Source organism: Chiloscyllium punctatum, chromosome 19 (assembly GCF_047496795.1).
Source record: "Chiloscyllium punctatum isolate Juve2018m chromosome 19, sChiPun1.3, whole genome shotgun sequence".
NCBI lineage: Eukaryota > Metazoa > Chordata > Chondrichthyes > Orectolobiformes > Hemiscylliidae > Chiloscyllium > Chiloscyllium punctatum.
Genome location: NC_092757.1, coordinates 53,880,151 through 53,889,442, shown reverse-complemented (window position 1 = coordinate 53,889,442; position 9,292 = coordinate 53,880,151).

The following is a 9,292-nucleotide window of genomic DNA, read 5'->3' as shown; positions in this document are numbered from 1 at the left end:
TGTAGAGGAATAAGACAGTGTTATTTTCTGGGTCTGTAGATTGTGAAGGAGCAAAAATGGCCTTTACAGTGATATGTACTTCTTGTCAGATGTGGGAGTTTAAAGAGAGTTTAAGGGTTACTGCGGATTACATCTGCCATAAATGCTGGTGGATGCGAATCTTATCAGATCGAGTGGATCGGTTGGAGAGACAGATAGTAAACGATGAGGAATTTACAACTGCAACAGTATGTGATTGATGGCAGTTATAGAAAGGGGGGAAAGTCTCCGATACAGTCACACAGATGGGTTAACTCCAGGGAGGGTGAGAGATGTTGGCACCTAGGGCAGGAGTCTTTTGTGGATATACCCATTTCAAACAGGTATGCTGTTTTGAAAAATGTAGGGGGTGATGGATTTTCAGGGGAACGTAGCACGTATAACCAAGTTTCTGGTATAGAGACTGGCTCTAATGCAACGAGGGGTATGTTGGCTTCCAAGAGATCAATTGTGTTAGGGGATTCTGTAGTCTGAGGTACAGACAGACGTTTCTGTGGCCAGCAGAGAAAAAGCAGAATGGTGTGTTTTTTCCCTGGTGCCAGAATCAAGGATGTCTCAGTGAGGGTGCAGAATGTTCTCACGGGGGAGAGGAGCCAGCAGGAGGTCATTGTCCACATTGGAACCAATGACATTGGAAGGGAAAAGGTTGAGACTCTTAAGGGAGATTACAGAGAGTTGGGCAGAAATTTAAAAAGGAGGTCCTCAAGGGTAGTAATATCAAGATTACTCCCAGTGCTACGAGCTACTGAGGGCAGGAATAAGAGAATAGAGCAGATGAATGCATGGCTGAGGAGCTGGTGTATGGGAGAAGGATTCACATTTTTGGATCATTGGAATCTCTTTTGGGGTAGAAGTGACCTGGACAAGAAGGACGGATTGCACCTAAATTGGAAGGGGACTAATATACTGGCAGGGACATTTGCTAGAGCTGCTTGGGAGGATTTAAACTAGTAAGGTGAGGGGTGGGACCCAGGGAGATAGTGAGGAAAGAGATCGATCTGAGATGGATACAGCTGAGAAGAGAGTCAAACAGTCAGGGCAGGCGGGGACAAGGTAGGGTTAATAAATTAAACTGCATTTATTTCAATGCAAGGGGCCTAACAGGGAAGGCAGATGAACTAAGGGCATGGTTAGGAACATGGGACTGGGATATCATAGCAATTACGGAAACATGGCTCAGGGGTGGGCAGGACTGGCAGCTTAATGTTCCAGGATACAAATGCTACAGGAAGGATAGAAAGGGAGACAAGAGAGGGGGGGAGTGGCATTTTTGATAAGGGATAGCATTACAGCTGTGCTGAGGGAGGATATTCCTGGAAATACATCCAGGGAAGTTATTTGGGTGGAACTGAGAAATAAGAAAGAGATGATCACCTTATCGGAATTGTATTATAGACCCCCTAACAGTCAGAGGGAAAGTGAGAAACAAACTTGCAAGGAGATCTCAACTATATGTAAGAATAATAGGGTAGTTATGGTAGGGGATTTTAACTTTCCAAACATTGACTGGGACTGCCATAGTGTTAAAAGTTTAGATGGAGAGGAATTCCTTAAATGTGTACAACAGAATTTTCTGATTCAGTATGTGAATGTACCGACTAGAGAAGGTGCAAAACTTGACCTACTCTTGGGAAATAAGGCAGGGCAGGTGACTGAGGCGTCAGTGGGGGAGCACTTTAGGGCCAGCGACCATAATTCTATTTGTTTTAAAATAGTGATGGAAAAGGATAGACCTGATCTAAAAGTTGAAGTTCTTAATTGGAGGAAGGCCAATTTTGACAGTATTAGGCAAGAACTTTCGAAAGCTGATTGGAGGCAGATGTTCGCAGATAAAGGGACGGCTGGAAAATGGGAAGCCTTCAGAAATGAGATAACAAGAATCCAGAGAAAGTATATTCCTGTCAGTGTGAAAGGGAAGGCTGGTAGGTATAGGGAATGCTGGATGACTAAAGAAATTGAGGGTTTGGTTAAGAAAAAGAAAGAAGCATATGTCAGGTACAGGCAGGATAGATCGAGTGAATCCTTAGAAGAGTATAAAGGAAGTAGGAGTATACTTAAAGAGGGAAATCAGGAGGGCAAAACGGGGACATGAGATAGCTTTGGCAAATAGAACTAAAGAGAATCCAAAGGGTTTTTAGAAATATATTAAGGACAAAAGGGTACCTAGGGAGAGAATAGGGCCCCTCAAAGATCAGCAAGGCAGCCTTTGCGTGGAGCCACAGAAAATGGGGGAGATACTAAATGAATATTTTGCATCAGTATTTACTGTGGAAAAGGATATGGAAGATATAGACTGTAGGGAAATAGATGGTGACATCTTGCAAAATGTCCAGATTACAGAGGAGGAAATGCTGGATATTTTGAAACGGTTAAAAGCAGATAAATCCCCAGGACCTGATCAGGTGTACCCAAGAACTCTGTGGGAAGCTGGAGAAGTGATTGCTGGGCTTCTTGCTGAGATGTTTGTATCATCGATAGTCACAGGTGAGGTGCCGGAAGACTGGAGGTTGGCAAACGTGGTGCCACTGTTTAGGAAAGGTGGTAAGGACAAGCCAGAAAACTATAGACCAGTAAGCCTGATGTCGGTGGTGGGCAAGTTGTTGGAGGGAATCCTGAGGGACAGGATGTACATGTATTTGGAAAGGCAAGGACTGATTAGGGATAGTCAACATAGCTTTGTGCATGGGAAATCATGTCTCACAAACTTGATTGAGTTTTTTGAAGAAGTAGCAAAGAAGATTGATGAGGGCAGAGCAGTAGATGTGATGTGTATGGACTTCAGAAAGGCGTTCGACAAGGTTCCCCATGGAACACTGATTTGCAAGGTTAGATCTCATGGAATACAGGGAGAACTAGCCATTTGGATACAGAACTAGCTCAAAGGTAGAAGACAGAGGGTGGTGGTGGAGGGTTGTTTTTCAGACAGGAGGCCTTTGACCAGTGGAGTGCCACAAGGATCGGTGCTGGGCCCTCTACTTTTTGTCATTTACATAAATGATTTGGATGCGAGCATAAGAGGTATAGTTGGTAAGTTTGCAGATGACACCAAAATTGGAGGTGTAGTGGACAGCGAAGAGGGTTACCTCAGATTACAACAGGATCTGGATCAGATGGACCAATGGGCTGAGAAGTGGCAGATGGAGGTTAATTCAGATAAATGCGAGGTGCTGCATTTTGGGAAAGCAAATCTTAGCAGGACTTATACACTTAATGGTAAGATCCTAGAGAGTGTTGCTGAACAAAGAGACTTTGGAGTGCAGGTTCATAGCTCCTTGAAAGTGGAGTCCCAGGTAGATAGGATAGTGAAGAAGGCGTTTGGTATGCTTTCCTTTATTGGTCAGAGTATTGAGTACAGGAATTAGGAGGTCATGTTGCAGCTGTACAGGACATTGGTTAGGTCACTGTTGGAATATTGCGTGCAATTCTGGTCTCCTTCCTATCGGAAAGATGTTGAGAAATTTGAAAGGGTTCAGAAAAGATTTACAAGGATGTTGCCAGGGTTGGAGGATCTGAGCTACAGGGAGAGGCTGAACAGGCTGGGGCTGTTTTCCCTGGAGCGTCGGAGGCTGACGGGTGACCTTATAGAGGTTTACAAAATTATGATGGGCATGGATAGGATAAATAGGCAAAGTCTTTTCCCTGGGGTCGGAGAGTCCAGAACAAGAGGGCATAGGTTTAGGGTGAGAGGGGAAAGATATAAAAGAGACCGAAGGGGCAACTTTTTCACGTAGAGGGTGGTACATGTATGGAATGAGCTGCCAGAGGATGTGGTGGAGGCTGGTACAATTGCAACATTTAAGAGGCATTTGGATGGGTATATGAATAGGAAGGGTTTGGAGGGATATGGGCCGGGTGCTGGCAGGTAGGACTAGATTGGGTTGGGATATCTGGTCGGCCTGGATGGGTTGGACCGAAGGGTCTGTGTCTGTGCTGTGCATCTCTATGACTCTAATTGCCATGCGTGTCTTTGTTTAGCTTGTCCCAGGATGGATGTATCATCCCAGTAGAACTGGTTTCCCTCTTCATCTGTGTGTATGTATACTAGTGATAGTTGGTCATGTCTTTTGGGGACTAGTTGGTGCTCATGTATCCTGGTGACTAGCTTCCTGCCCGTTTGTCCATTGTAATGTTTGTTGCAGTCCTTGCAGGGTATTTTGTATATAACGGACAATTCAGAGACCTGGATAAAGAACCTGTGGGACCGACCACTCTCAGACACGGAAAAAGCCATCCTAGAATGAGGGATGAACTTCAACCACAGGGTCATGGATAAAAAGGACTTCCTAGCAGCACCGGAAGCCACCTGAAAGACAAGGACTCTCAGAAGAAACCATCAGACAGTAGCACCAACCCTAAGCAGGACGAAAGAAGGAAACACCCTCAACACCCTGGAAATGAAAGTCCTAAAAGGACTCAGAAAAGACAGAAATATCATAATCCTACTGGCAGACAAAGGGCACATGACTGTCATCCTGAACAGAACATTATACATTGAAAAAGCAACCAAACTACTCGCAGATACCGACACCTACCAACAAGTGGCGATGGACCCAACTCCACAGATAGAAAACCGCATTACAGCAAACTACGCAAAGGAAGTGGAATTAACAAGACAGACATCCTGATGAATGAAACCTGAAGGATCCAACACACCTTGTTTCTACAGATTACCAAAGGTACATAAACAAAGGGTCTCCCTCAGATCCATTGTCTTACCTGCTGGCACACTGACATACAGTCTAGCAAAGAACTGCAATGCAAACAGTAACACCTAGTGAAGACGCATCCATTCCATCCATTCCACCCAGGAATTCCTGAACATCATGAAAGACACCAAGGTAGAGGACGATAAGATCATGGTTTCCTTCGACGTGACGGTCCTATTCACATTAAGAAACGTCACCCTAGCCAAAGAAAAACTGGCCTCGCTGCTAGACGAACCAAGGACACAAACATCTGACAGCACTAACTCCATCAGCAAGGACAGCATCTTCAAACTGGTAGACCCTTGCCTCACTACCCACTTTACCCTCAATGACAAGATGTACAAACAAATCAATGGGATACCTATGGGATCACCAATATCAGGACTTATAGCAGAAGCAGTTATGCAGAGGTTAGAATGAACAGCCCTTTCCACGCTCCTGCTCAAGCTTTGGGTCCGTTATGTGGATGACACCCTTATCATCACGCAACGTGACAAACTAGAAGAAACCCAGAAACGTAAACAACATCCTCCCTGGTATAAAATTCACCAATGATGAAGAGAACAATAACTGACTCCCCTTTCTAGATGTCACAGTAGAACGAAGAGCTACTGGAGAGTTGCAGACCAGTGTTTACAGGAAAGCCACACACACTGGCCAGATGCTCAACTACAGGAGCAACCATCCCAACACCCACAAACAGAGCTGCATCAGGACGTTATTTAAATGAGCCACAACACACTGCAGCATCCAGGAACTATGAAAAGCTGAGGAAAAACACCTCTAATACAGGTGTCCGATAAACACAGTCCACTGATTCCTGCTTAACAGATTGAAACAGGAAGACGCAACATGCCAGAGACTCTAGCCACCGTACCATACATTAAAGACATCTCAGAGATGACAACCAGACTAGTCCAACCCCGAGGCACCTGATGGCCCACAAATCTACCACCACACTGAAAGAGCTCCTGATGAATTTAAAGGACCATGTAGCAACAACCAGCAGAATGAACATCATATACAAAATACCCTGCAAGGACTGCAACAAACATTACACTGGACAAACGGGCAGGAAGCTAGTCACCAGGATACATGAGCACCAACTAGCCAGCAAAAGACATGACCAGCTATCACTGGTATTCACACACACAGACGAAGAGGGGCACCAGTTATACTGGGTCAATACATCCATCCTGGGACAGGCTAAACAGAGACATGCGGGAATTCCTAGAGGCCATTAATAAACATATCGATTTGGACCCCATTTACCAATCTCCCAGGAACAGAACTGGAAATGATATCACCCACCACAACAAACCGAGACAGATAAGTAGTAAGTGAGACAGAAGAGCAACTCCTCATCAGAAACTCACTGATGATGTTCCCAGCATGGTGACAAAAACGCCTGAAAACAGCGAGCAAACTTACAACCTGAGCTACAAATCTCCAAAACCTCATTCTGTAATCTCTCTCAAGGTAAATAATATTGTGTCTGTATTTTATTAAATGCTTCATTTACTCTGAAATTCCAAGAAGTTTAGAATTTATTTTAGATTCTTAGAAATTTTACGTTTAACCAAACTATCAATCTATTGTATTGATTGATTGCTATAGTCAGGTGTGGTAGCATAGTAGCAATGTTACTGAACGAGTGAATCCCAAGATGTGGACTGTTATATTTATTATTATTATTGATTTGTGGGATGTGGGAATCACTGGCTGTGCCAGCATTTATTGCCTGTCCCTAATTGCCCTTGAGAAAGTGGTAGTATGCTGCCTTCTTGAACCGCTGCAGTCCAAGTGCTGTTGATAGAGCCACAAATTACTGGGAAGGGAATTCCAGGATTTTGACCCAGTAACTGTGAAGGAATGGTGATATATTCCCAAGTCAGGATGGTGAGTGGCTTAGGGGGATGTTCCCATGTATCTGCTCTCCTTGTCTTTCTAGGCGGAAGTTGTTGTGGGTTTGGAAGGTGCTGCCAGAGAATCTTTGGTGAATTTCTGCAGTGCATCTTGTAGATGCTGCTGCTACTGAGCATTGGTGATGGAGGGGATGGATGCTTGTGGATGCGGTGCCAATCAAATGGGCTGCTTTGGCCTGGATGGTCTCAAGCTTCTTGAGTGTTGTTGGCGCTGCACCCATCCAGGCAAGTGGGAAGTATTCCATAACACTCCCGAGTTGTGGACACACTTTGAGGAGTCAGGAGGTGAGTTAATTATACAGAATACACAGACTCTGACTGCTTCATAGAGTATAGAACGTAGAAAAGCACAACATAGGACCAGGCTCTTCAGCCCACTATATCTGTGCTAGCCATCAACAAGGTTACATCAGGTGGTATACAGGGGGATCTAGCCATTTGGATACAGAACTGTCTTGAGGGTAGAACACAGTTGGTTGAGAAGGGTTGCCTTTCAGACTGGAAGCCTGTGACCAGTGCAGTGCCACAAGGTTCGGTGCTGGCTCCTCTACGTTTTGCCATTTATATTTAGGCTGTGAGCCTAAGAGGTATAGTTAGTAAGTTTGCAGATGACATCAAAATTGGAAATGTAGTGCTGGACAGCGAAGAAGGTTACCTCCGTGTGCAGCAGGATCTTGATCAGATGGGCAAATGGGCTGAGGAGTGGCAGGTGGAGTTTAATTTAGATAAATGTGAGGTGCTGCATTTTGGAAAGAAAACTCAGGACAGGACTTATACACTTAACTGTAAGGTCCTGGGGAGTGGTGCTGAACAAAGAGACCTTGGAGTGCAGGTTCATAGTTCCTTGAAAGTAGAGTCGCAGGTAGATAGGATAGTCAAGAAGGCGTTTTGTATGCTTTCCTTTATTGGTCAGAGCTTTGAGTAAAGGAGTTGTGAGGTCATGTTGCAGCTGTACAAGGCATTGGTTAGGCCACTTTTGGAATATTGCATGCAATTCTAGTCTCCTTCCTATTGGAAGGATGTTGTGAAACTTGAAAGAGTTCAGAAAAGATTTACAAGGATGTTGTCAAGATTGGAGAGTTTGAGCTATAGAGAATGGCTGAATAGGCTGGGGCTGTTCTCCTGGAGCGTCGGAGGCTGAGGGCTGACCTTATAATGGTTTATAAAATCATGAGGGGAATAGTTAGGGTAAATAGATAAGGTCTTTTCCCTGAGGTGGCGGAGTCCAGAACTAGAGGACGTAAGGTTAGAGTAGAGGGGAAAATTTTAAAAGAGACCGAAAGGGCAATGTTTTCACGCAAAGGATGGTGCATGTATGGAATGAGCTGCCAGAGGAAGTGGTGAAGGCTGGTACAATTGCAACATTTAAAAGGCATCTGAATGGGTATATGAATAGGAAGGGTTTAGAGGGATCTGGGCCAAGTGCTAGCAAATGGCACTAGATTGGGTTGGGATATCTGGTTGGCAAGGATGAGTTGGACCGAAGGGTCTGTACATCTCTATGACTCTCATCCCATCTGTCTGCAAAAAGTCTGTATTCCTCTATTCCCTGCCTGTTCAATCTGTTTAAAAGTCTCTAAAATATTGCTGTTGTATTTGCTTCTGCAACCTCTTTTAGCTACTGTGTTTAAATGGTTAATCCAGTACAATTTCTGATCAATGGTAACCCCTGAAATGTGGAGAGTAGAGGATTCATTGAAAGTAACTCTAAGTGGTTAAATAGTCTCCTACTGGAGATGGTCGTTGTTTGACACTTGTGTGGCTCAAATGTCAATTGCCACTTGTCAATCCAAACCTGGATATTATCCAGGCCTTACTGTATTTGGACATAGACTATATCAGAGGAGTCATGAATGGTGCTGGACATTATGCAATCATCAGCAAACATCCTCACTTTGGATGTTATGATGGAGGGAAGGTCAACGATGAAGCAGCTGAAGATGGTTGGTCCTAGGACACTACCTTGAGGAACTCCTGCTGAAATGTCCTGGAGTTGAGATGACTGACCTCCAAAAACCACAACCACCTTTCTTTGTGTTTGGTAGGGCTCCAATTAATAGAGAGTTTTCCCCTTGATTCCAAGTGACTGGTCTTGCTGGGCTCCTTGATGTCAAAATACACTCCAAACTTGTTATTATAACTTGAAAATTTGCATTCAGCTAAAATAAGTATGGAAGGAAAAACAAAATCAGAAAAAACTGGAAAAACTCAGCAGATCTGAGAGCACTTGTCGATGGAGAAAGAGAGTTAATGCTTCAGGTCAATGACCTTCAATCAGAAGGTAGTGTTCAAGAAGACGTGTCTCGAGAGGCTTGTTCGAAGAGTTCAGGCACATGATACACAAAGAAATGTTATAACAGGAAATGAAACACAGAGCATGTGGCTTGGCCTGAGTATCAATGCTGGATATGAATATGGATGATTTGGGTTTAGAACTTGAAACTTTCTGATAACATGTAAAGGAAGTTTGCCAAACAGCATAGAAACCTGTAAAAATGAAAACACCAGGAAGACAGAGGGGATTTTTAAACTGAGTTCCTGTTTGTCCTTTTCAATAGATACAAACTTCCTTTGCAATTACTGCAAATGAAGAGAGGAGTTTCCCAGTGTCTGAGATAACAT